The sequence below is a fragment of the Colias philodice genome, chromosome 2 (assembly GCF_061535455.1).
Source record: "Colias philodice isolate Cphi_HAF_F1 chromosome 2, ilColPhil1 Martin Lab GWU primary, whole genome shotgun sequence".
Taxonomy (NCBI): domain Eukaryota; kingdom Metazoa; phylum Arthropoda; class Insecta; order Lepidoptera; family Pieridae; genus Colias; species Colias philodice.
Genome location: NC_143087.1, coordinates 8,352,654 through 8,380,275, shown reverse-complemented (window position 1 = coordinate 8,380,275; position 27,622 = coordinate 8,352,654). Strand labels below are relative to the sequence as shown.

Here is a 27,622-nt window from a genome sequence, read left to right as displayed (position 1 = left end):
GGAACTTTAGAAACGCAGCAGTCCTGATTTACAGAAAGAGTTTTGCAACAGTTGTAGTTATTTTCCGATGTTGTGAAATTTAATTAGCCAGAGAGATCCCCGCCCGCTGCGTCTTCGTATACTAGCAAATTATCTTCGTTACGCGCCGGAGGACAATAAAGTAATTGTTAATCACTTTAAGATGTTGCTCGTCTCGTTTTGATTGCTTGCAATCAGATAACTATACATTGCTAACATTGAGTTGCAGTTTTAAACAAAATACATTTATAGCTTGGAAATAAATAACTCATAATCGGTGTCAATTGGAGTGACCTGAATCAAACTTCGGACGCTCCTCTGGAACGTATTTGTGTAACACTTAAAATGTTTGAGAGTTGATTTAAGAAACCAGGTGTAACATAAATCTACGGATCCTTGAAAATAATCCGAGAACATTTGGACCGCGTGGTAATTTAGAACGATGTTGTCAAATGGTTAAGAGCATTTTGTAATTATAACAAATCGGTTGGTGTGAACCTCAGAGGTGTTCATAAAGCGAACGGGGGCTTTGTGATGTGAAAGTCTTTTTTTTTTATTTACGAGTATTACACTTTAATTTCATTCCCTCAGCAATAACTTAAAATGTGAAGGTAACATTTATACCTAATAATAAGAAGTCTTTATATCTCGATTTAAAAAAAGGAACGTAATAATTATTTGATTAAAATTAAAGTACCTACTCCATATAATTTAATAAATCGCAAATATACCTACTAGACTACAAGCCCGCATAGGACAAAAATATGGGTCAAATGAACCACCAGGGGACATATCTAGAACGATAGCAGAGCAAAAAATAATAAGATTCATCACTATGCCGTCACTTGTAAGCTGTCCAACTGAGTGCAGATGAGAATTGAAAAGTACAGGTAGACTCGGTAAATTTTGGTCATATATTTTTGTACGGCATTCTTAACCATCGATAGATCCATTAAAAATAATAAGAAACCGCTCAGTGCCGTACAAAAATGGTGGTCCACCAAGTCGGAATTTTTATTTAATTTCCGAAAGTTACCGAGGGTAAATTTGGTCATTTGACCATGTACGGCATCTGTGTCATACTATTGCTATACTGCTTTTAATCCATTATTCCGCAACGCCGTACAAAAATCATGGGGACAAGGGGAAAAAATCGAGAGTTGCAATCCCCTCTCTTTCCCCACTCCAGGGGGTCATTTGACTAAGTACGGCTTCGGTTCCAAAACATTATCTAGCACTCAAAAGTACTATTAAAAGCAATGCCGTCAAAAAATAATTGTTCTTTTAAATGTATACCAATAATCATGTTAATTTCATCAAATTCTTGATATAAAGAGCTGTAAGGTCATTTGACCCTGTACGGGAACTTTTTTTTTAACATGATATTGTAAAATTCAATTGTTGTATAGTATTGCCGTTCAAAAGAAACCGTTCTAAAAAAAGTTATAGAGAAATGCAAAACCAGAAATTTTGTTAAAGTTTAAACATCGTAGATTAATGAAATATAATAGTTTTCTACACTTTATCCGTTGTTTTAAATAGTATTAACATAGATAAATTAGGAAAAAACGATGCCGTACATTTTTGTGCAGACCACATCTTTTAGGCTGATGAAAGCGACGAAAGCTACAATTTTAAGGGTGCTTTATGGCCATTTGATACAGTACGGCATTAACATATTTTTACCCAACTACGGCAAAGCAAAAGGAGGGTTATGGTTGTTTACAGGTCATGTATGTATGTTCATCTATTCCCTCGTAACTTCTAAACTACTTATCAGAATTCGACAAATGACATATCATTCGTCGCGTCTGAATTGTTCACTGGATAACCAGCGACCAGCTAGCTAAAGGCTATATGGGGTTTCACAAAATATAATGTGGCGCCCTCTAGCGGACAAAACACACAGAGTAAAAAAATAAAGTTAAGATAAATATGCAGTGTTTGGTATCATTTGAAAGCGCTTTACTTGTACATTTTGAATATGTATATATTACTAGCATTTGCTTGTGACTTTACCTGTATTCATGGACTGATTGCATATAATTCACATCTTTTCGTTCATAGCTTTTTTATTAGTTCATCAATTTAACGGAGTCCATTCCGCCTGACTCCGACTTTCCAAGGTGATAATTAACCACCTCGAGCTTCTTAATATTAATGTATTTTTATATTTTATTATAAAAATATAAAGCAAACATTTCGTTATATGGATTTTTTTCTTTTTCAGATTTTTCCCCTTTGAACCAACGAAAATGTACGGCACATGAAAAAATATTATCTATGCATAAAATACTTTAAAAATAAATTTATTTCGTGTTGTGTCAAATGACCCCCTGGAGTGGGGAAAGAGAGGGGATTACAACTCTCGATTTTTTCCCCTTGTCCCCATGATTTTTGTACGGCGTTGCGGAATAATGGATTAAAAGCAGTATAGCAATAGTATGACACAGATGCCGTACATGGTCAAATGACCAAATTTACCCCCGGTAACTCTCGGAAATTAAATAAAAATTCCGACTTGGTGGACCACCATTTTTGTACGGCACTGAGCGGTTTCTTATTATTTTTAATGGATCTATCGATGATTAAGAATGCCGTACAAAAATATATGACCAAAATTTACAGAGTCTACCTGTACTTTTCAATTCTCATCTGCACTCAGTTGGACAGCTTACAAGTGACGGCATAGTGATGAATCTTATTATTTTTTGCTCTGCTATCGTTCTAGATATGTTCCCTGGTGGTTCATTTGACCCATATTTTTGTCCTATGCGGGCTTGTAGTCTATACCTACTGAATATATTGTAATACACACTATAAAGGAAACGAGAATAGTTGATATTTATTATATTGAACGGCCAGTCGTAACTTAACAAAACATGAGCCCCAACGATTGGCAGTAAAATGTATATTATATATCGTACGGAGCTATACTGTCCGACTTGTATGTTTAAAGCCTCATAATAAGACGACAGGGGAGGATACAAATCATAATAAATTTGGCGGACTTATTAAGTCAGCCGCCAAACAATGGAGCGAGTTATTGGCGATCTACCCTCGTTTTATCTAGCTGCCCACCCCCGCCCGGCTCCATCTCCTTCGACTAAATGATAGAGCAATCGGAAAAAGCTCACAGGGACGAATACACCAATTAACACAGCGAGGGGTTAAACAGTTGAGAACTTGCGATGAGAAGATATTTTGCCATTGAGGACTCACCGTTTGATGTCTTTCCAGAAACATTTTCGGTATTTTTTTTTTGTGGATTTCTATGAAATTCCCTTTTCATGTTCTTGATCATTCGAACTTTATTTTAATGATTCAATTATGGTGTTATATATTTCATTGGAATATTGACAAAATAAACGGGAATCAGGTAAAAAAATCTGAAATTATAGAATCATAAGTAAGAATTTCGTAGCTTATGTAACAGCGCTATAAATAACGTTTAGCCTTGTCACCACTCAAGTTAACGAATTGGTTTAGTCCAGGCTTAAGTATTTATTGATGATTAAACAATTAATCTCTTAGTCAACAATCTTACAAGCAATAAAAGTCGAATCATTATGAGGATGCTTACGAATTTTGAGGGATTACTTTAGCTGTTTTACTTAGTACAAAATGAATACATTTTGTACTAAGTAAATTTAATAAATGCGAATAAGATGTAAGAAACATTAAAGAAAATAGTTTGGGCTGAATAGAAATCTATACTAAAATATTTTAGAAGTATTTTTATATATACTAAAGTACAAAGATTGTTGTTAAGAGAATTCTTATGAAAATAAGTAGCCTTATTTTCTATATTATAATAACTGTGTATTTCTCAAATTGAATTGGACATTAAAAATATAAATTTCACATATCTACCAATGTATAAATTTGTCTTATGACGTCATAGGTAATTATTACTTGTGTCACCTGTCTAATGAGTGCTCTTATCATATAAATATACTCTGACGGACACGCTATTAATAATAATAAATTATATTGCGTGACGAAATTGCGCAGCCGCAACATATGTGATGCGTGTTACAAATTTTTGTACGGGTCAGTGATAGAAATGTTATTTTAATAATACATTGTCAATAAAAATAATCGTATTGTTTTAATAATAAAAATTTAGCGAACAATTGTTTCATATTATACCAATCGCAGCTTGCAGATTATCGGTTTAGGGACATAAAGCTCACATATAGAGACATTTAAAGATAGAAATAGGTTTCGCAACAAACGAATAGCTATCCAATTTAACAAAATAGCTGCAATTACAATCCGAAAGTAGGCACAAAAGCTCGTAATGGCCGTCCTTCGACAACACATAAATAGAAGGTTTCGCGCCGATAGTTGTCTAAATATCGTCCAATAATGGCACAGAGGCCGAAAGTGTGGCCCAAACAATAATATCGCAAGACGGAGCGGACACGTAGCGACTCGCAGAATTAATCAGTTAGTCACACTTGCGCACAAAGTAAGGAAGAGTCGATTAGGAGGGTACCTTGAAGATTATTGAGACATTGGCGGCGGTCGCCAGCTGCGGCCGGAGAAGTTGCCGATATTGCTGCCTCGGACAGGGCTCCTTCTAACTTTCAACTGCCCACGAATTTGTACTACCATTCAAACTTTAGCATTTGATCGTCATTATTACAAAAATTGAGTCTGCTCACTTCGAGGGATTGCGCATTTGCTGGACTGACAAGGTTTCGGGTTTTCATGGTAGATATTACGATACCAGATACAGGTTTAACTTTATGTTTTACACATATTTAAGACATATTTTTACAGATTTATAAATAAATTAAATTATGCTCAATTGAAGACTACAATATTAAAATTCAGCAGAAATTTAAAAAAAAAAATGTTTAAAGTATACTTACATCAAATAAAAACTACATTTTTTATAAATAAAACCATCCTTAATACCTTAACATATCTATCAAGAATAAGCTCAAAAATCTACACAGCTACGTGGAACCGGCTACACTCATTGCTACGAATATCTTGATGCTACAAATATCTCCTGAATAATTCAGTTATAAGTAGAGTCGAGTTCTACATCAACTATTCAGAGGACTTCATGTGCTGGTTTTTATTTCAATTCGTGCGTGCCGACGCAAAGGGTCGCCCCGAACTTTATGACAACCATTATACTTGTTTTCCTGTAATAAATTTTAAATTGACTTACGAAATTGTATCATGAACTCGAAAATTGAAATCGGTTGTTGCTTAACTGTTGTGTAACGATCGTCTTAGTTGGATAATCCTTTTTGAACATTTTAAATGAAATAAATGAAAACAGTATTTAAATTGTAAAAATAACTACTGATTTATCTTTTTATAAAATTTAATTTTTCAATTAAGATAAGATTTTCTCAATTTATAAAGACCTACGCATACATTCAATCAGTACAAGTCCCCTCTAAAATGAGTTTCCAATCGAGTACGATTATTGCCATAATAAATTAAAGTATATTACCACAATATACAGTTTCATCTAGTAATGGCTTCTCAACGAGATTTGAAACCGCTATTTCTTGATTGTAAAGGGAACACATAACCGGTGATTTGCGGTAGCGGTCACTCATTCAGAAGACCAGTTACTTATTAAAGATAGGACTAATGATTACCCATTTGTCGATAGAGAAGCTTCGAGAAATATTATCTTTGTTAAAGGGTCGGAAAAATCATTAAAAGCCCACCGGCGAGGGAAATAAAAGCTTACTGAATTTAATAACTGTTAACGGTTTATATTTTTTATTATTTTATAATATTATAAGCTCTTTATATTAAAATCGTGCCTGAAGTTTGATTAACACGGATTTAATTGAATTTCAGAATTAGCGAGAAGTTAAAAAATTGTGAATTTTCCATGAAAAATGGTGTCCGCTAGCCGTTGGGATAGAATTATGGCGCATGACATTATATTGCGTGTTCGCATTTTTTTGTTTAATTAAAGGAAACATGCTTTCTTAAGTTATGCTTATTGATAAGAAAATAAATCCTTATTATTGTCATTAACTGTTGACTCATTGTTCTACCCATCGCACGATCACCCCATCACAAATGAAGTTCTACAAAACAAAATGTCCACAACCTCGAGCTTTGGAAGAGCAAACAGCTTAAGTAAGTGAATATTCAACCCTTCTGTCCAGTGCACGTTACCCTTTGTTTAGTCACGCTGCTCTGGTATGGCGTGAGATAACGTCAAGCAACATCCGATACGTCAGAGCGGGGGCACACGATGCGTTGCGGCGCCGCACCGCAAAGATTTCACCGTGTCAGTGGGCACACGAGCGGTGCGGCGCCGTAACGTTGTTATGTCGCAGCGGCGTCGTAGCAGGGTTGCACAGCGTGTCCTTCCTTGTGATGCAAAACAACTGAGCGGTGCCGCTCCGACGTCGCACCGCATTCACCCCTCCCCGCCTCGTCTTGGTGGTTACAAGTCCGGTGCGGCGCCGGAGCGCATCGTGTGACATGCCACAGATATTTCTATGTAAGACGACGCAGCGACACCGCTCCGGCGCCGCACCGCCGCCGCAACGCATCGTGTGCCCCCGCCCTCAGTCGGACTTGCCGGCTCCAACTGTCAATCACAACGCTGATTGGATTTCGATATTGCCGCCATCGCTGGCGTCATTGCGTTCCCTAACGCTTGGACCAACAAACTCCCGATTCAATTTATTCATCACAATTTGTTTTAGAAACAATCGCCAGTTTGCTGAGCTTAGTATATTATAGTGCAGTTTTGATTTTTTAACGCATGTTTTTTATGATATTCTATTATCGTTTTGGTTTTAAATCTAGTATTAGTGCGTTTTTCATTCCCTTGTATCATCGTTGGTATCATCTTATTGGTGGGTACAATTATTATTATCATGGAAAAGAAATGTATTTTTCAGATATAAGAAAAATATGTAAGTTACGGATTTCCCTACCACTTCCCGGTAAAGGTGAAGGTATTCGAAATTCACATTATTTATTGTTCTTAAAAAGTAACTAAAACGTGAAAGAACATGTACATAACCGTACATAAAATGAAAAAGTTTTATTACGAAATAAGAAATAATAGCAGCTGTAGGTATTAGCATAATGGAGTTCAATTTTGCATAATAATTTAACTTTAAATTATAATTTATTTAAATATTTTTGCCGCGCAGACCAAAATATTAATCAGCTCATGACACGCAAACTAATTGATAGCAACGTTTTGAATTTCAATTCGATTATTCGAATAATTTTAATACATGCAATTTCATCATACACTTCACAACTGAAGAGCATCATAAAGTTAATAGTTATTGTTACTATTTTAACAGATCGTTTCGTATATGTTCAATGCTAAATTTGGAAAAACCCTTGTGTTTAAAAATTAAAATGGTGTGCATAAAAATAACATAATATATTATTCAATCCAAAATTTATTTTGTTACTTTAAGACATGCTGAAAATGGTTAATTGTTACTAATTTTCACATTTAATTTATTTTGAATATCTTAATCGAATGAAAATAACAATTAAACTTTATTATAAATTATTTATGTATCTAGTATATTTTATCAAAATTTTAGAGGAGGTACCTTTTACGGTAGTTAATTAAAACCTTAAAATATATTAACCTAATTCTGAAAAGGGCCGTAAAGTTTTTATATTTTCGGCGTCTGTGTAAACAAGTCTCGCATAGAATGTTCTAAATTAAATAACTCGAAGAAGGAGAATAATATAAACGTGTAATAATAGTTGAATACGGATTAAGTGGATATTTTCGCGGGTCCAGACCTGCTTACAATTACAAATGTATTATTTATTTATAGCGGGCAACGCACGGCTTCGTTCGGGTAAAGGAATTGATTTGTGCATAATTTAGTAGCGAAAACACCTCGCAGGGACTCCTTGTGTAATAAAAACAAAACATTCATTTGTTACTACTCTCATCCGAATAAATGAATACATTTTTAATGGAATCTCTCTTCTTTAGTAATCAAGAACTAAGTAACTTTTCTAATTTACCCGGCTGAAGATTTTTGTCACAAAATAATGAACGGTTGATTCCCTTTGACAGATCGTATCTAATATTTTATTCAAAACGAGGTTTCGTTATCATAATAATTAAATGCGCTTTATGAATGTCAAATCTTAGCCGAAGTTTTCTAAATAACTTTTCCCTGTGTAAGTTCAACAGATAGACTTTGCATGTTAATTACTTTGCGCAAAAGAAAATAAATTCAAAAGTAATTATTTAATTTGTAGAAGGATCAAAACATTAACTTATAAAATCTGCATAGATATTACGCATTATAGCGGGCAAATGATTAGCATAATAGACGGTAGAGATCTGCTTTACTATGCATCGTTAGAAAGTCTTGCTTATTATAATTCAGACATAAATAATAACTCCTTAAATATAATATTCAGTTAATAACGAAATTACGCATGCAGATTGTAAAGCACATTTGTTTTTCTGACATATATACCTAAAAATGTATGTAGAGCTAACATTTCCTTGAAGTTCATTTGATATTGCACATACTAACATAATATAAAGTACGAAAACATTTATAACAATAATGATAGGCCACTAGTGCACAACTAATGCCACCCACTGCGGCATGCTTTGTTAGAAGCAAGCTGAGTCAGATTCTTGTAGGTAATTAACCGTTGCTATAAATTAGAGCGGGCGGGTGTCCGGGGCTCATTGCGGATGCGAGGCACGGCCGGCCCAAGGATGCGGCGTCTAAACATTGTCACTGCATCGCCGCTCCAGCTGTGTTCGCTAGTTACTGCCCACACGACACACTACACTTTGAAATATCACCCTTCGATCCGCTTTACCGAGGCGATAAGCCGAGAGATGGACTCTAGTAGCGACTTTATTAATCTATTCGCAATAAAGCTCAAACAATCAATGCAATATTGTATTTCATACCACTTTCATTGCGGTAACATTGGACAAGTTTTGTAATATGTAGTGCGCCGAGAAGGGAATAACACAATTTGAGTTTGTATCAAATTCGGAATTTCAGCTAGTTGTTATGATACACGCCAAGTCGCGCTCTACGTCCAGTAGCTTCAGGTAATCGCTCCACGCTCACGTATCTGATGGAGTTTCCAAGCTTCTAAACTAGTTCGTCTGTTGTCGGAAACTTCCGACGCCGCGCCTTACTGTGCGAGGTGCATGTTCAGACTTGTTCCGATAAGGAGCTAGATTCAGTCCTAAATCCTAAAGCGCGCTTAGCTCTGCTGATGTTAGCGAAATGTTCTGTGGGCAATTAAAAGTTTGAGGAAAACGTTTCCCGATTTATTTCTATATCAATAGCACTTTAACTTTGTGAGGTGCTCAAACAGTTATCGCGTTCCATATGTGCATACCGATATCCAGTAATATCGACTTCATGGAATTTAGTTTCGTAAGAGTACCCTGTGCCAGAGGAATAAGACCTAGTTTCGCCTGCGCATCTCTGTAAGCTTTTGATTTTTAGTCTCTACTTCGTTTTACCTTTACAACAATATTCATTCAATATGACGATCACGACGTACCACATTCCAAATTGTAGCGGCGCTGGGGAAGCGATCGCGCGACGCCGAGCGCCGACATCCCGAACGACGCTACAGCTATGAGACTTATGAGGATTACACGAAAATGCGTATTCGATGACATTTTTCGGGCCCGTAGAAAAAGATGAAATATAAGGAATTCTAAACGTGACTGGAATATTGAGGTAGGTGGCACCTATTACCGATCTATGTGCGTTCTTTTCGCGGTCGGGCGGGCGAGCGTCGATGAAACGGAGCGTGACGTTCCATTCCTGATATAAAAATGTAAGTATGAAAAAGCTTTGTTAAACGCGGCTTGGCTTCGGCGAAGTGGCAAAGTTTCAAGTGGAAAACTTTCTAGGCAAAATCTTTTGCGGAAAACGATTAAATTTTAAGAATATTTGTACTGTTAAGAGTGCCGCTTTGAATGGAATGTCTTTTGTAAGACTTTAATTACATCGATTTATCTGTATTTAAACGACTATCGAAACTTTCATAATTTTCCCATCATTAAAAATCCCTATTATAATACTAGACAATAATTTAAATCTTTATAGAGTAGATAATTTATATTTAAAAACGTATTAACAACAATATTGGAATAGCCGATGTAAATTAATAAGTACCTAATATCAAATTTTACAGAAGCAACACCTAACAAAATATAATAAATTAAATAGTTCATTCCTATTAGTTCCCATACTACAGTACTGCGCCAAAATCGGTATTCGAGGTTGGTCTATTCACGGAGAAGATTATTTTAACGAAATAATTAAATTTGTGGAAGTCCAGCGCGCTGCGAACGTAAGCAGAATCTAAAATGGAGATTTCATTTGGTGTCAACTGAATTTAATGTTAGAATGTACTTCTGTTGGTATTCTGGGATATTCGTGAACGTACAAAAATAATGTAGCAAAAATGTACATGTTATTTATCAACTTTTCTATAAGCATCTTATGGAGTAGGTAGGATTGCACAAAATCGTAGACGTCAAAATATTAAAATATAGAGACGGAAACTTCGGAATATTTTATACTAGCTTCCGCCCGCGGCTTCACCCGCGTGGTGTTTTGATAAAAGGTAGCCTATGTTCTTTCTCATGGTCTAAAGATTGTCTGTGCCAAACATCAAAATCGGTTGAGAGATTTAAGCGGAAAAGCGTAACAGACAGACAGACAGAGTTACTTTCGCATTTATAATATTAGTAGGGAAGTACGGATATTTTAACCGTAAAAAGATTCTTCTTTAACGACACACAACGCAAAGATAACATCATAAAGGAATAGATTACTTTACACAGTCATTTAATTCAACGCAACCATCCACTTAACTGAGCTAATGGCAACCCAAGTTTCCACCAGGAACAAACGAGTTTTGTAAATTTAACACGCTCGATTAGTTACCGGCCAGCTATTAAACAGTTGGATCGAAAGGAATAAAATCAGTACATGCATTAGAATTCAGCGCACGTGGACAGTGGCACAAGGTTTTGCTGAGGGTTGCGGCGCTACCGCAGTGCGCCGGCCACCGCCGGCCGAAAGATCCCTACCTGTTCTAAGACAATTACCTACGTAAACGGAAAATTGTTCGCCATCTACGAGACATGCCCGATCGGATACATAAACTGCTGCAATACAACTTTGTAGCAATCTGAATTTCGCAATATCGAATGTGGCATTAGTTTATGAATTTGTTGGATATTAGACGTTCGATTTCATAAATTTAAATTTAGTCACAAATTCTGTCTTTGCAGCTTTGAATAAATTGTAATTACCGTCTTTTGGTAGACATTATTTAACCTACATATTTACTACAAACATGTTATGATGGCATGGGAATAGTATCCGTATGTGGTGATATCACAAAATATACATAAATAACAATGATAACGTCATGCACAAACCATAAAATGCATTTAAAACAGTGAAAACAGTAGCGTCACGAGTAGTTTAATATCGAGAACAATATTTTCACAAAGTTTCGCTTGCCGCGCGACTCGCGTCAACTGAAACATGCATTGCTCTAACGAGTGTTTCACGCTTTGCAGTCTGAGGAGATATCTACGAAATATGGCGTCTTGCCGCATAATCGAGTAGGTACTTGACGAAATAAAGAAGGAATTGATAATCGTTAAACTGATTTTATTTTGTTTATAATAAAAGACACGAAAGAAACTCTCGTAACTAGAGTTTGGTTGGGTGTATTGTCATTGACTTTAAAGCAATATATTTTGTACAGTGTTTACACATTGAATTTTATAATAAAATTGATTTATGTTTAACGAAATCATTAAATGAAACTATTAAAATACTGTGTATCTACTACATAAACACCATCATTAGAACTAAGATTATCTAGGATATATATCCTAGATAAGATTAGTATCTAGAGAGCTTTTCGTAAGTTCTATAAACAAATTTTTAAATCTAGTACATTGCGATATCCTTGGACAAAAAATAAACGCTTATACAATACCAGTATTATCATTCCGTGAATAACAAAGTAGCAACAACGTACGTCAAGTTAATTATCTTATACGCTCAAGTGAAACTGTATCCGGTTTTAGAATTCTGGAAGGTTGGTTTGCGTTGTTGACGTTTCGTCTAGAAAGTTGGCCTGGAATGACACACTTAGCCTGAGCAGTTGCCTCAGTAAATCCATGCTTCGTTAGAATTTAACTCCCATTCTGATTCAAGCCACAAATTAGTGAACCCGAATTGGATCGCTTTGTAAATCTAAAACTTCATATAACCATATTTTGATAACGGCTTACATTGTTTTCGGGAAGCTATATTAATACGTTAATATTCATAGAGGCATAATACGCGACGTGATATAAATTGAAAGTGAATAACAACACAGACCCTCATTACAAAAACTAAACTAAGCTCCGAGTTACTCTGCCTGAATTATTATCAGTGTGAAACAATTACAAGTTTTAACTTTAATTCGATTGTAATTTACCATTTACATTGTTATTTATGTTTCATAAATCCACAATGTTTTAATAAAGTTACGCATATCTCTACCTACAGTAACATATAATTCCCAACTTAAATGTAAAGTAAAATTATTGTATTTCAATACATCGGTATCGGGCATAAGTAAAAATGTAAATATTTAAAATACACCAATTGCAATATAATATTAAGTTAACGCCGGCCGCTCGGGCGAGTAATACTTCGCATTTAACGTCTGAGTGAGGGCCATTAACAATAAATCCCGTTGTTTACTCCTCCCCACTTACTCCACACCCCGACTGACGTTAATCAGCTTCCTGCTCTAGAAGTCTAGATTACATAACGCCGTCTAGTCTATTTCTTTTGTTTTGAGACCGGTCAGCGAGGATATTGTGATATTGTTTTGACTTTTTATACGGCTACGTAACAGATGTTATTAAAAGTTTTCATCATAAACATTTTGGATAGCGAAAACCGTATTCCGTTTTAAAGAATAAAATATTTTATTGGCATCGATGGCAGAAGCAAATTTAATAGAGTATTTTATTATTATGAAAAAGCTGCATTTTACTATGAAAATATGTACGCTACATTTTTATTCATTTGATTAAGAAAGATAAGCGGAAATTCGATACGATTTTACCGGAAACAAGCTCTACATTCCGAAAACGACTTATCCCAAAATTGGCTATAATTTTGTCTTCTTGACATTCGTTTTGTTGAATATTAATAAAGTTCCTCAACACAAAATTCACCGCAAAGATATGTTACAAAAATTCATAAATGTACATTCTATTCTTTTCTGAAAATAAATCCTAGAACATAAAACACATCTTGCCAAATATCATAAATCTGCTATCTAGGTCCTTTGCATAACTCCAGTTGCTTAGCTCGTTTATATTTCAATATACGAAATAACACATAGAGCACAGTAGTCGTATAAACTTTTGAACAAAACGAAAACTATATAAATTCAAGTTGCGCGAAAAAGTAGAAAACTAAAAGCAAAATGTTAACTCAATTTTGTATAAGTGGAAATCCCTGAAGAGCTGTTTTTAAGCCATGCAGACATAAATTTCGCAGTTAAGTTTATGTTTAACTCATTATTTCGCTAACCACATTATCTAGTAAAGTGAAGCCTTCGATTGTTATAAGTTGTTACAGTTTACGTGTAAAGAAAATTCATGTCAAGTGAACTGAGCCTTACCGTGCGAGGGATTATAGATCAGTGCTTAAGCTTACTATCGAACACAATGTAACACGGGCCATTGAATCTCATAATATAAATAGAACGTGTAAATGCTATTTTTCTATAAATCATTTTATGGATAAAATCAATGAATACCTTAAGAGGTTTACATAGCTCAAACTCTACTTAAAATGGTTTGAGATCTTGTCCTTCTTATCGTATTTATTTGAACCCAACATTTTCAACTCTTAGAGATTTGATTTGTTTTAGATATTACACATAATAGTAAGATAACTTGTCATTTTACGCTTAAACTAATACAATGTATCGATTACATCCTTCAAATAATTTCTGTATCTATATTGTAATAATGGCTTTATCCATAAAAGAACAATGCTTAACATAAAGCTAACGTGAGATGGCACAATTCCGTATCATGCATGAAAAGGAGTCTTGACATTCTAGTCACGTTGAATATTTCTTATTTTCTTTGCCTCATTTGTCCTCAAGTCGGAATAGCATCAGGCTATACCAGTGTTTTCTGAAAGAGCTCCCGCGAGCGGTTTTTTACTTGTCGCACTCACAAATATAATTTTATTACATCCACATTATAGAATAAGTAGAAAATATGTAACACCGATATCGTTTTCATGTTTCATTGTAATGCTTCAGGCTATATCTTGCAGACTAATAAATTCAATAGTAGATTGAACGTTTATATACAGGTATATTAAGAAGAGCTGGAACGTCAACACATTAAACATTGCACATGTTAGGCCGGGAGATACTGACACAAAATTTCGGGTCATTTGTAACAGGATGGCGGTCTAGAGGGGTCTTAGTACGCAATGACAAAAATAAAAATGATGGTCAGAACGCTGGTACCGGCGGACTAGTCGCGTGGGCGTTAGTCACACTCGTCGGATAAATAGCGAAAGTCCAACGATTTGTAACACAAAAATTTTAGAATTTACCGATAGCCCTTAAAAAAGATGTAGGCGGTAGTGTCATGCCATACAGTTACGATGTGACTTACAGTCCGCCATACCGACGTGAATGCGTTGATTTAAAAAAAACAATTCAACCATTTGTACCGGGCTCACTTTTGCACAGGTAACCATTGTCATGCAGCCATTTACTAAAATCGCCATGCCATACTTTTTGGACGATTCCAAATGGTTGCCATACCGCGGAAAATCTGCAAATTTTTGAATTTTTTTTTCTCGCCACCCACGCGACTAGTCCGCCGGTACCAGCGTTCTGAGTTGTGACCATCATTTTTCTTTTAGTCATTGCGTAATAAGACCTCTGTAGAACCACCATTCTGTTACAAATGACCCGAAATTTTGTGTCAGTATCTCCCGGCCTATGTATGTGTCATATTTTGCAATTGTTTATAAATACAGGGTGATGTAATTGGTGTAGTACGAATATCTAAAAATCTATGAAGAATTTTGTGATACACTAAATGGAAGAATTATAGACTATTTTACAGTATTTAATAAAATCATTTAATTTTTTGTTCATTTTCATTAGAAATGTCAATTTTACTCACCAAGGTGGAAATTTGGATGATAAGGATCTTGTTAGAAAAATATAAATTTTGACTAAAATCGGCATTTTTTTTTTTCAAAAATCAAATTACTAATTAATAATCAGAGTTATCACATTATTAAAAAAAATAAGCCAAACTATACACAATTTTTACCTACTTGATGCAATCCTCAAAGATCATGGACATAGTGTATTGCGCCTTCCACCATACCATCCAGAACTCAACCCAATAGAGTTACTATGGGGCATAATTAAAGGGAAAGTAGCATCACAAAATGTGAACTTTAACTTGAAAACTGTGGAAGAATTATTTAGAAAGGAAGCAAATGCTATTAGTCTGGATATGTTTAGTGACGTTTGGAGAAAGACGCGAGAACATGAGGAAAAATATATTCAATTAGAACCAAAAGTAGATAATTACACTGACTCATTTATAATAACATTAAGAAATTCCGACAACGAAACATCGAGTTCTTCGAGCGATGAAAGTTACAGTGAAGTAGAAGATTACGATTATGATTAAATAGATTCTTCTTCTTCTCTATAGATACTGCTTTCTGAATTGGTGGTAAATGTTAAAACTGTTAAACTGTTATGACGATTCAAAAGTGCTTCTAGAAGAAGTCTAATTGTATAAATGTTTGAGTTTGAGTTTAAAACCAATAGTGTGAAAATTATACAATAAACATGTAACACATATTTGTTAGCGCGTATTGGTAGGTATTACGTACTTACTATAAATATAATATTTCTTAGATATCTTTACTCGACCAAAGTCAGGAATTTAATTATTATTTGATAATTGAATGATTATTAATACTTTTATCCAATTGATTATTATTAGAATAAATAATTAAGTTCATCAATTGATTTACTTTTAAATTATAATTTTACAGGTAAATTATGAGAGCTTTCATAAGTAATTATATTTGCATATACATATCTACAACGCACCCATTTTACAATTCAAGTCTAAAATGAAACTAGAGTCGCATTTATTTTTGAACATACTGTAAGTGAAATTAGAGTCTAAAATGAAACTAGAGTCGCATTTATTTTTGAACATACTGTAAGTGAATGCGTGAGTACTGTGAACATGCCAGCTTTCCCTAATTGACCGATAATAAAAGGTCTTTTCATTTAAGATGTCTAAATACTTAAGTTATTAATATACATACAACAATGACAGTTAAATAAGCAACCTACGCTCTTAAATTCTCGCGAAAAATTTAGTATTTAAAAAATATGTTTTAAAATTAAAAGACAAGTTAACAAATTGTCAGGTAAGTAAATGGATGAGCAAAATATTATAAAGAAACCCAACGTTTATAAGACTTTGGAATTACGGTGTACAAGCTGCCTACCACCTAATACTTATTATGGTTGATACTAGAGGTAAATACCGAGAGATTGGCTATTGTTAAGATAAATTTCAATGAATACTAAGAAAACAATGCGGTCCCTTATTGTTGTTCAAATTATATACTCTTTCAAGTGTTTCAAATTATTGAAACATTTTTTTGATATTATTTTTATATATAGACGTATACTTAATGCTTCTAATATTAAACTGTTGAAATATTGAGTTTATAAACAAAAGTTTCTCCTTTTTTTTAAAGCTATAATTTATTTCGACATTTTCAAGTGTATTATTTATTTCGGCGCTCTTTTTTTCTCGAGATAAATGTTTGGTTTTGTCACGATAAAAGTGGTTTATCGCAGATAAAACCAAAACTAAAAGTAATTACCCAAAATGCTCTGACAAATATCTTGCAAATGTTTTAATATAATTGTTTATGAAAAAAAAATCATAATAAGTATTACCATGTCAAGTAGAAAACGTAAAAGTGTGAAAATTAGAGCTAACTTGGTGATTTTTTTTTATCGAGTAAATTTTAATATTTTATGTTTTTGATTAAACAGAATCGTTGAACATATCATCTAGTTTGATATATATTTTATTTTTTAGATTTGGTCTTGAATATTACACGTATCATCTAATAGAAGATTGGTAATTTTGCTTTATACGCACCCTTAAATCTTTTAGCTTTAAGAGTCAGTTCATTTTATACCTTCAAAGTGTTAAGACATACCTTCGGTACTCTATTTGAAGTTAAATAAAGTGATAATATTAAAACAACAAAGTTCTTAAATTATTTTGTGAAAATTAATCACACCACCACCCATAATCCCAATATAAACAAATACATTATTTGTTTATAATACGTCTTAGATAAAGAGTACTTCTTTTCATGAAGAGAAATAAAAGGAAGATAATAATTATCTTTTTGTGATATTATAAACTTTTGATGCGACCCAAAAACAATTGCATCATCTTTTTAGCATCTAAGATATCCCACTCTAGTTAGAACCTCTACCAATAATATATTATATTCTAATCTATAACAAAAATAATTTTTCATCATCCTTTAAAAATAAACCCCGAGATTTCCGCTTGGATATAATAGTAATATATAAATCCTCAAACCCTTAAATAATATCGCAAGATAATAAAAAATTATGGCGATGTGAGTATGAAATTATTGCAAACGATATAAAGAAATATTCCATACACCCCACGCGTGTATATGAACTACAATTTGTACATGTAACAAGAACCTTATTCCACGCAACATTTGACTCTCATTCTATCGGAGAATCTTGAGATTGACTTTTGCTGTTCTTTCCACGTTCTTTATATAATATTATCATGCATAATAAACGTTATAATATATACGAAGCTCCTACTGTAGTAATTCTACATTGTTGAATTTATATTTCTTGGTATTTATTTGTAAACTTGATCAAATGATACAACTATGTTGTTGTATGAGCGATAATTGTATCGCTATTATATACATATTGATGTTAAACGTTAATATGTGGATTTATTTTAAACTTAAATGGTCTTAGGAGCTTATGTAACATTTTGGGCTACAATAGTTATTATTCCAAAAAAAGTTATCAAGTTTATAAAAATGTCTAGACTAAAGCTTAGAATCGTTTTCAGTTTAGAATTTTTCTGCTTACAACAAAGAATGACGTGGAACATAATATTCGGTCTACACAATAAGCCATTCAAATATTTTATAGAGATTCGAAGAAGGTATATAATAGAGTACATGCATCAATTAAAATAATCCGTCTATCTTGAAAGTAATATTGCGCACATGTTAAAAAAGGAATGCAGTCATAAGCTAAGGAAAGAAATATCCATGCATGGGCTTAGTAATATAAGTGAACCCTTTGTACATTTCACCGGTATCGTTCCATTTGATATTGGATAGCAATTTATTTATCATACATATTGCGGCGCGCGCTGGCTGCGAAAGTTGCTACGACGGCGTCTTTCCTCGAAATCAAGGAACCAATACGCGTGCTGAATTTTTGGTTTCCACGTAAGGTATTGAAAAATAACACGTGTAAGCACATTTAATGATAGTTTTAACTTTTTTATTGATAGAGTTCACATTATTAGTGCTTTTACTTTAATTTGATCGAATAAGCGTAATTTCAACTTGATATTACAGATTTTGTATTATCATATTATTTATACACTCTGTTTTACTATTTGTTATTCGTTTGTCTACGAATATCGAACACGTATTATTCCTTAAAATATCTCAACATTATATTCGATCTTATCTAAATCGTATATTCGAAGATTTAGCGACCATACAACAAATAGATAGAATCTGACGCAATAACATGTTATACAAGTATAATATGAATCGCAACAAAATCATATATTTCGCGAATATTATATAAATAGGTACATTATTTCCAACAGCTGCTTTAAATATATAATTTTTAAAGGAGGTAAATAAATCTAGAAGCAGAAATTAAAAACAAAATCTTCGCAATAAAACATTTACGACGAAGAATGAAATAAGTAGCAGTATTATTGTGACAATTGTTAACTTTTATCAAGTTAAAGTTTTAATATTACAGTGCTTCAGAGAAGCCGAGAGCAAAAGCAAGCAACTATTGTACAGAAATAGAATGATCCTTTTTTCATTTTATCGGTAGCAACTCGTTATTAATCTTTTATCCGTTAATGTATTTCATTATCACAGGAATTAGGTTTCCTGATTAATTGTCTGAAATACAGTTTAATTAACGGTTTCGCCGTTCATTTAACAAAAATAATTAAGTTATCTTTTTCAGATAGGATTTCTCTCCTAAATTTTATATTTTGAGTGTAATAATTTTCTTCTCATTTAATTTAGCCCCTAAAGTATACAATATTTTAAATAGTTAATGGAACTTTTCCTCTTGGGACTAGAGCCTCTATTAGAGCCGTAAGTAATAAGATTTCATTCTATGAATTCGAGTCTTTTGAATTATCATAAAGCTTAAAGGTATAATATTACGCTGAACGTTCATTTATTTACAATAATTCTCATGAAACTCGATGCAATATTGATAACGTGGTTTCATTCAAAAAGATGTAAATGTCTTGAAACCGCTCACGCTTCCCCGCTCCCACGATTTTCCGCCTTCCCAGGAACCTCCTTCATTCCCCTTCACTTTTAATCATTGCCAGGAAAATTTATTAAAATTTTTTCTCTATTTTTAATCGAGATCGTTCAAGACCGATAAAAGTAAATGCCTCGGCTCGGTGGATTGCGATACACACAGCGTCAATAGCTGCATTTTAAATGCTTATTTTGTTCCATGGTAATAATATTTCTCTTCGAATTAAAGTATACAAATAGCTAATTTTTAAAAAGGGAATATAGCTGCTATCACCTTTATGATATTAAAGTTATTTCAGTGAATTAAGGATATTACTTGTGAGTTAGTATGTGCCTTTGGGAAAACCGCATCTTATAGGGTAATATTGATAGGTCATTGGTCAGTTGCTTATACAGGAAAGAGAATATACCTATAAACACATTTTATAATAGAAATTGTTAACAAAGTTTGAACATTTCTATACATCCCAACAGCAAAACATTATTAGAAAACTTACAAATCTTACAAATACATACATACTTTTGGAAAGGAGCAGCGAAACGTAATAATTTAAGGAGTTAGCGGGTGAAAATGTAGGTAGGTGGAGTTGTAAAAACTTCATTCTGTGAATTCCACACATTTCTAAACCAAAGTTGTGGGTTTAAGTTGAAATTTATGTCGTGCGAGTGTTCACGGTGTTAAGCAAGAAGGAACACGCGAGTTAGCGTCGCATACATCACGGGGACATATCGCGACATCACTGCATATGCAAGCCACTCGCCCGCTCTTAATATATTCCAGCATTTGTAGCAGTAAGTAGATACGCTCCTCGGTAATTGTATTAAGGGAATAATTCATACTTTTAACCAACGTCCTTAAATTATGGAACGACTGATATTTGTTTTTATGTGGGGTATTGCCAATTTGGATACATAGCTTCTCTGACATTTGCGATATAATGCGTTAAGAAGATTACTATCACTTAAGTATGAGTCGATCTTTTTATCAATTGAAACAGTAAAATTGTTGCACTTTAGACTATCTTTACAAAATGCATAACTCCGAAAGACATTGGCATAGCATCCATGTCGGCGGAATGGTCGGAATACGATCGTAGAAAGCGATTTTGGCGCGCAGTTAGTAATAAAAACTTTTGTAATTACACTCATTTAGGCAAGGAATGCGCGTTGACGCGGTGTCGTGCCAAAAATTGCAATTATTTTTATAACACGAGATTACAAACTTCTTTGGAACTTTGTAACTGTCTCGTCTAATTTTAAAGTCTCATAACATTATGCGGATGTTCGTTTTTCACAATGTTAATGATTCTACGAACGGGCTGAAATTCATAAAGCTACTTAGTCACTTTCGCACTGAAATGCAATTATACTCTAAATATATTATCAAATAAATCAATTTCGTCTAACAAATAAACAACATTTTGGACTATATTCAAATTATTAAATTGATTAAACATCTTCATTTACCTTGCATACGTGATAATAATTAATAAACATTTCACGCAGAAAAAGCATTACGTATAATTTTTACGTTGATGAAAAATTGAGTGGAGATGGAAGATTCCAGAAATAGATACAACGGTACTATTAATAACAATTTGTAAATAATTTGTTCGGTGAAATTATAATCCGCATCCGGACATAAGGGGCCGTGTCAGGCTGTGACAACCGACGACTTGCCGGAGCTCGGCTCGTAAAAACTTTTCTAATTATGTACATTTTGTAGCTAAGAAGCGCGGGCACTCGCACCGCATTATATTTTCTAGTTAATTTCGAGGATCTGATGTTAACATAAACTGCATTATGTTTTGTTGAGTATGTTTTCTTGTAGGTATTATCATAATTAAACTTGATATCTCGCAGACAACGCGCAATATCACCCGGTTACTTGAGAAAGAGGAATAAATATTGTCAATTGAGGATTAAATATTTATCATTGGAATGTTATTTGTCTATCCTATAAAGTTATTGTGATAAAGACGGATGATATCATACAAGCATTGAAGATTTACCTAATCGAGAAGAAGGTATCATGACGAAGGAAACAAAACAGGGTATTTTTTTATTATTGGTAATAGGGAAGCGCTTGACCATAATCTCGCCTGATGTTAAGGTGGCGCATAAAGCAAAATAACCAATCTTCTATTAGATGATACGTGTAATATGCAAGACCAAATCTAAAAAATAAAATATATATCAAACTAGATGATATGTTCAACGATTCTGTTTAATCAAAAACATAAAATATTAAAATTTACTCGATAAAAAAAAATCACCAAGTTAGCTCTATTTTTCACACTTTTACGTTTTCTACTTGACATGGTAATACTTATTATGATTTTTTTTCATAAACAATTATATTAAAACATTTGCAAGATATTTGTCAGAGCATTTTGTGTAATTACTTTTAGTTTTGGTTTTATCTGCGATAAACCACTTTTGGCGCTCTTTTTTTCTCGAGATAAACGTTTGATTTTGTCACGATAAAAGTGGTTTATCGCAGATAAAACCAAAACTAAAAGTAATTACACAAAATGCTCTGACAAATATCTTGCAAATGTTTTAATATAATTGTTTATGAAAAAAAAATCATAATAAGTATTACCATGTCAAGTAGAAAACGTAAAAGTGTGAAAATTAGAGCTAACTTGGTGATTTTTTTTTATCGAGTAAATTTTAATATTTTATGTTTTTGATTAAACAGAATCGTTTAACATATCATCTAGTTTGATATATATTTTATTTTTTAGATTTGGTCTTGCATATTACACGTATCATCTAATAGAAGATTGGTTATTTTGCTTTATGCGCCCCCTTAAGCTGAGATGTGGTCTAAGATAAAAATTAAAAATGGAGAACGTATCAAATAAATCTTAAACCATATAAGAACTTAATACCACATTAATTTGTACCAACTTAATGTGTGAAGCTTCATTAAAAGCACACTTAATGAAAACCTATGTTATCACCTAGTTCGGCTACAATGTAACAAAATGAGTCAACGCTTTCATATCCGTAGAACGTAAGGTTCTCGTATGATGTAGCTACGAACTACGATGTGTTGTAATTTGCCCCGTCCACCGTAAACAACCAAACGGCACTTTTACAAGGTACTAGCTCGGTTCTTTGTGATTCCTGGGAATATTTTACAGTGGTCGAACCTATTCGGCCAAATGGTGCTGCGTCTACATGAAACATGGAGTTTTATATGTTTCTTGGCGGAATTTTAGGAGCTTCCTTCGAGCGGGGAAAATATTCGTAAGACTAAGGAACTTTTATCTCACAAAATATGAAGATTTTTTTTTTACAATCTAATAATATTTGATGTTGTATTTTCTCCGACTACTCATTCTTTATTCTTATTTTTAATTTGTGTCAACTGCAATGCAGCTAAGGCAGAATATTTGATACAATCTACACCATCTCTCCCTAGAGATACATCACAAACTCAGATAAATGTCTATAGAGTACGTTAATGTCATGTTGAATACGTTAAACTTACGTAATTATTATAATTATTAGCCGACCGTGGAGCATCCAGTCTCGTCATATTTCCTACTTAATCGTAGCAAGTTTGCAACATTGTTATAAATACACCTATTTGTAAAGTTCGTTAATACAAGTAACAGTGTGTTCAGTTTAAACTTTGAATATAAACGGACGTGATAAATTAATGCAATCCCGACATTAGCTACCCAATCCGTGTAATCAATCTCGGGGACATTTAAAACTGCTGTAAAATAGGTGCACCGTGCACTCAACGTATTAAATTCGCCGACAATGAGTCACTTGGCGGGTTGCGCTTGATGTGAATTATTCATCTTAAAAAAGCGACATTTAAAACTCCCCCCGTAATATGAGTAACAGCTTATTTGGACATAAATTGTAGGCGCGAGCTCGTTCGTCAAACGACTCAATGAACGATGCAATCAGTTAGAGTATGTTCTACGCTTAACAACCTCGTAACCGTGTTTACAAACGAATGTCGTTCAGATGCGATTGCCGTCATTATTTTGTATTGGATCTGATTCACGTTCTGTCGCTTGATATTTAACAGCTATCGTTGTTCGAATTGCAAAAAATTATGCCTTTTCACGAGATACAAACAAATCTCATTGAGATTTAAGTAGTATTTTCAATAAGGAGTGCAGACGGCAAAATTGAAAACTCCATGCTTTTTTCCCAAAGTTATTAATCACGAGTAGATGATTAATCAACGCAGCCGCAGGCATATTTCGAGTAGACTTTAATGATCGGCCGGACGTTGGTATTTCTTCGGCGAGCTGGCACGTGCCGCGAACCATTTTAAGCCCCTCTCGTTTCGCGATAATTTACGCCTTTGATGATTTTTACGAGCGTTTCAAGTAATTATTAATTGTTATCATTTTATTTAAGTATTTCACCGAGTATTTCGGCTTTTAAACCCTCTTAATGCGATTAAAATAAAAATCACGGAAAGTGTGTGGAATGAATGCTATAGTGAAATTAATGCTAGGGACCTTACCTTTGCAATGGACTTCTTTTTAGTACCTGTAACAGTAAAAAAAAATCATGTAATACACAGGGCTTATTAAGACTAAGTAATTACACTGTTCGCAGTGAACAACACCATTTATAGTTGAGCGATGAAAGAAAAACATGGGGGAGGGACTGCGCTTTTATTGAAACCAATCTCACCACTTGCCGCGACTGACTGCGCTCCGGGTTGAATGCACGTAATTGCTTCGTCATTCAGATGATCGCAGCTTTACCCGCTTGTCTTGTTGACTGTACTCGTAGGCACTCGCTTTGTACACGCAGCCTTATCTCGACTGACATGTGCCATTGTCTAGGGAGTTTCGTCGCCCGCTTTTATGACGGCAACAAGTTTCAGTTCGCATTTCCAACAAAACCTTTTTTTATATATTTTCCAGTAAAATAAAAACATCCCTCAAAAAGCCTAATTCATATTGGCTAGATGTTAGTGCTCTCGTTCCGATTGCAATATTGTCAGAAGTTTTCTCTTTAAAAAATGAATGTGTATAAGTTGTATCGTTAAAGTTTTCATCGCGTTTTATTAAATAATCGGGACGGTTACAAAAATTTAATGCCATAATTAAGTGAAGACGCTGCCTAGAATTTCTTAATTTGAAACGTTCCTTGATACTTAGTTGTTTCTCGAAGTAATTTCATTTCATTTCACAACTCCTTTCATCTGTTTAACAGAATTAAGTACTCGACTTTATCTTGAAGAAATCAATGTTGTAAAGGGTCGTTTTAATCTGGCAAATTGTGAATTTTTATCCCCTTTTAATGACGGAAAGCCGAGAGAATAGACCTGGATTTGTCAAACAGTAATGGGGTAATTTGAGTAACACAAAAGCAACTGGGTTAGCGATGCACTGCGAGGTTTTATCCGTTCCCGGCTCATTCCTATTTTCATTTTCATTTCGAAAATCGCAAGAAAGTGAACGTTAGAGGAAAAAAGATAAAATGAAAGGAGAGTCTGTGTTTTAATGGGTTAATTAGCCGACGATCCTCCGGTCGGAGCTTTAATTAAAATGAAAAATTTTCGTGACTAGACTGAGTGAATTAATTGCTCCCTTTCATGGAACTATTCAGGTGAGAAGTGTAAATAAAGCGTTCCTGCTTCCGACTATTACGCACTCTAATAAATAATCGTGACCCTTACCACAAAACCTTCTGTTTTATTGTTATAACAAAGTTAATGGATTTTCTTTTGCTTTTAATAATCCTCTTATTTCGTTTTTCTTTATTTCTTTGATTACGTCTTTAAAGGCATTTTGTGTTATTTAACATCGATATTTTAAGGAGTTTGCGTCATCTACAAAATCACTATTTGTGACTTGATAAGACAACAAAAGCGTTTCGATACTGCTTTAATTCGTTTAGATATTAGATAAGCAGTATATTAATAACATTAACAAAACTGTATCAAACTTTGCATACACCATAGAACACATGAACAAAAGGTGCAGTGAACTATGTAAATAGGGAATTTAAATAACAGGCTATGGTACTTGGTAGACATGTTGGGGGGCCGGGTGGTGTGTCACAGCTAAGTGTTTTCAGTTTGACCACGCCGCGATAGCGACTGCGACGTCAAGGGTGAATTATCAGCCGTGCCTCTGATAGTTGACTGACAATTCCTATTAAACATACACTCTTCAGGTGACGAATGATACTTTGATTAATGAGGTTTGTAATTGAGACATAGTTTGCGAATAAATTTTTATTGGAGCTTTTGAACGCGGCTGTAAAAACGGATGCTTAGAATACTCGAAGTAGAGTACCTATTCTAAAATTGCACAATACAATATATTGTATTATAAAAAATAATGCTTCCCCGACAATATCGAAACTTTCATTGAAACGTGAGATTTGATGCCGGAAACTGCTTCATCGTCTTCATTCTTTATTTTAATAAAATGTTAACAGGACTAATCGAATCGACCAAATTTTATATCGAAAAGCCAATAATGCTTAAAGATAAAAAAACAGTAACAAGATAAGACGTACGAGTTATGACTTAGTATTGAATTAATTTATTAGATAGTAATTAAAAGAACATTTCTCGTCATTTTATTCTATTTATTTAGAACTTAAATTACTATACTATGTAATGAAACACATGTTTCCTATAAACACAAGAAGGGAACAGTATTGTGCATACAGCATGTAATTAACAGAACTTTTCAAATATTTTAATTCCTCCACAAACATAGAAAGTAGCGAGTAAAATTTACAAACGCCAGCAGTTTAGCTCCGAAAATAAAATTAATGAATACTACAGTACACTGCGCCGTATTTGCAGTTTAACAAAGCTTTATATTTATATTTCAGTCCACGGCTTATCTGTTTTATATGCAGCGGTATATATTACACATGTAAAGTGTACTAGGAAATATTATCTTCTATATGAGTGGGTGTGTGTGTCGCTCGGTATTGATACCTAAATAGAATTTCATGAATGACCACAGAAATAGACTGCACCTACGCATCGACTCACATTTGACCTTTCATTTTCCGCTTTTATACACAAGCAAATTTTCCTTATCAAGGTTATGATTTTTTTTATTTCTTATTATAGAATTTTCATCCTATGTAAGGATTTTCAGATTATAATGAAATGTTAAAAATAGATGGATGAAATTTACAATTTTTTAAATTAAAATATCTCTCTAGAATCTCTCTAAAATATATCTCTCAGTGTTATTATAAATTATCTTCTGTATTAAAACACGTGATTTATTTGTAACTAATAGACGTTCACTGAAGAATTGCAAATAATTAGTCAAAGATGCAAGCGAGGCGGGGAAATAAGCTATTAAGTATCCTTGCTTGATGAAATAAGATGAAATGCAGTAAATAAATTCAACGTCTTTCATCAATCAGTTAATTTAGTCCTTTTAATATTATTAGTATAATTAACTACGGTCAATGGTGTTTTTACAACTTCCAATTGCCAAATTGAAACTAGATTTGCTTTGTTATTTAAAAATTTGTCAAATTTTCATGTTTTTTAATTGCATATTCGATATAGCACATACATGGAAGTGGGAGAGTGGTAGAAAAAATAAAACAAATCGGTGTGGCCCCGTATCACAGTGTTCACAGTGTTGTTTTGTGTACATTAACTAAGTTGAAAGAATGCCAAAAAGGGAAACATTTTAGCAATTGCAGCGAGGGCACGGCCCGCCGTATGGTCGCCATCCTACTTATTACTTGCCAAAAACTTCTATTGTTACACTAAAATACTGTTCGCTTTATTAATATTACATGCACATACAGGTCGTTTGAACTGCATAATACATGAATGAGAATTGTACAAACGTACTCGTAATTATTTGAGTAGTACAGTGGCTGTGAATTATTTTATTAGGAGAGTT

The 27,622-nt window shown here is 33.7% G+C and overlaps 1 protein-coding gene across 1 annotated transcript in view; it reads right to left on the bottom strand.

The window, feature by feature from the left end:
* The window catches only part of LOC149490641 (uncharacterized), a 179,363-nt gene that overhangs the window by 135,014 nt on the left and 16,727 nt on the right, over positions 1–27,622 (bottom strand). Inside the window, exon 2 of the mRNA XM_089707034.1 lies at positions 24,238–24,263. The gene's annotated coding sequence lies outside the window, so the exon portion shown is untranslated. The remainder of the gene's footprint in view (positions 1–24,237; positions 24,264–27,622) is intronic.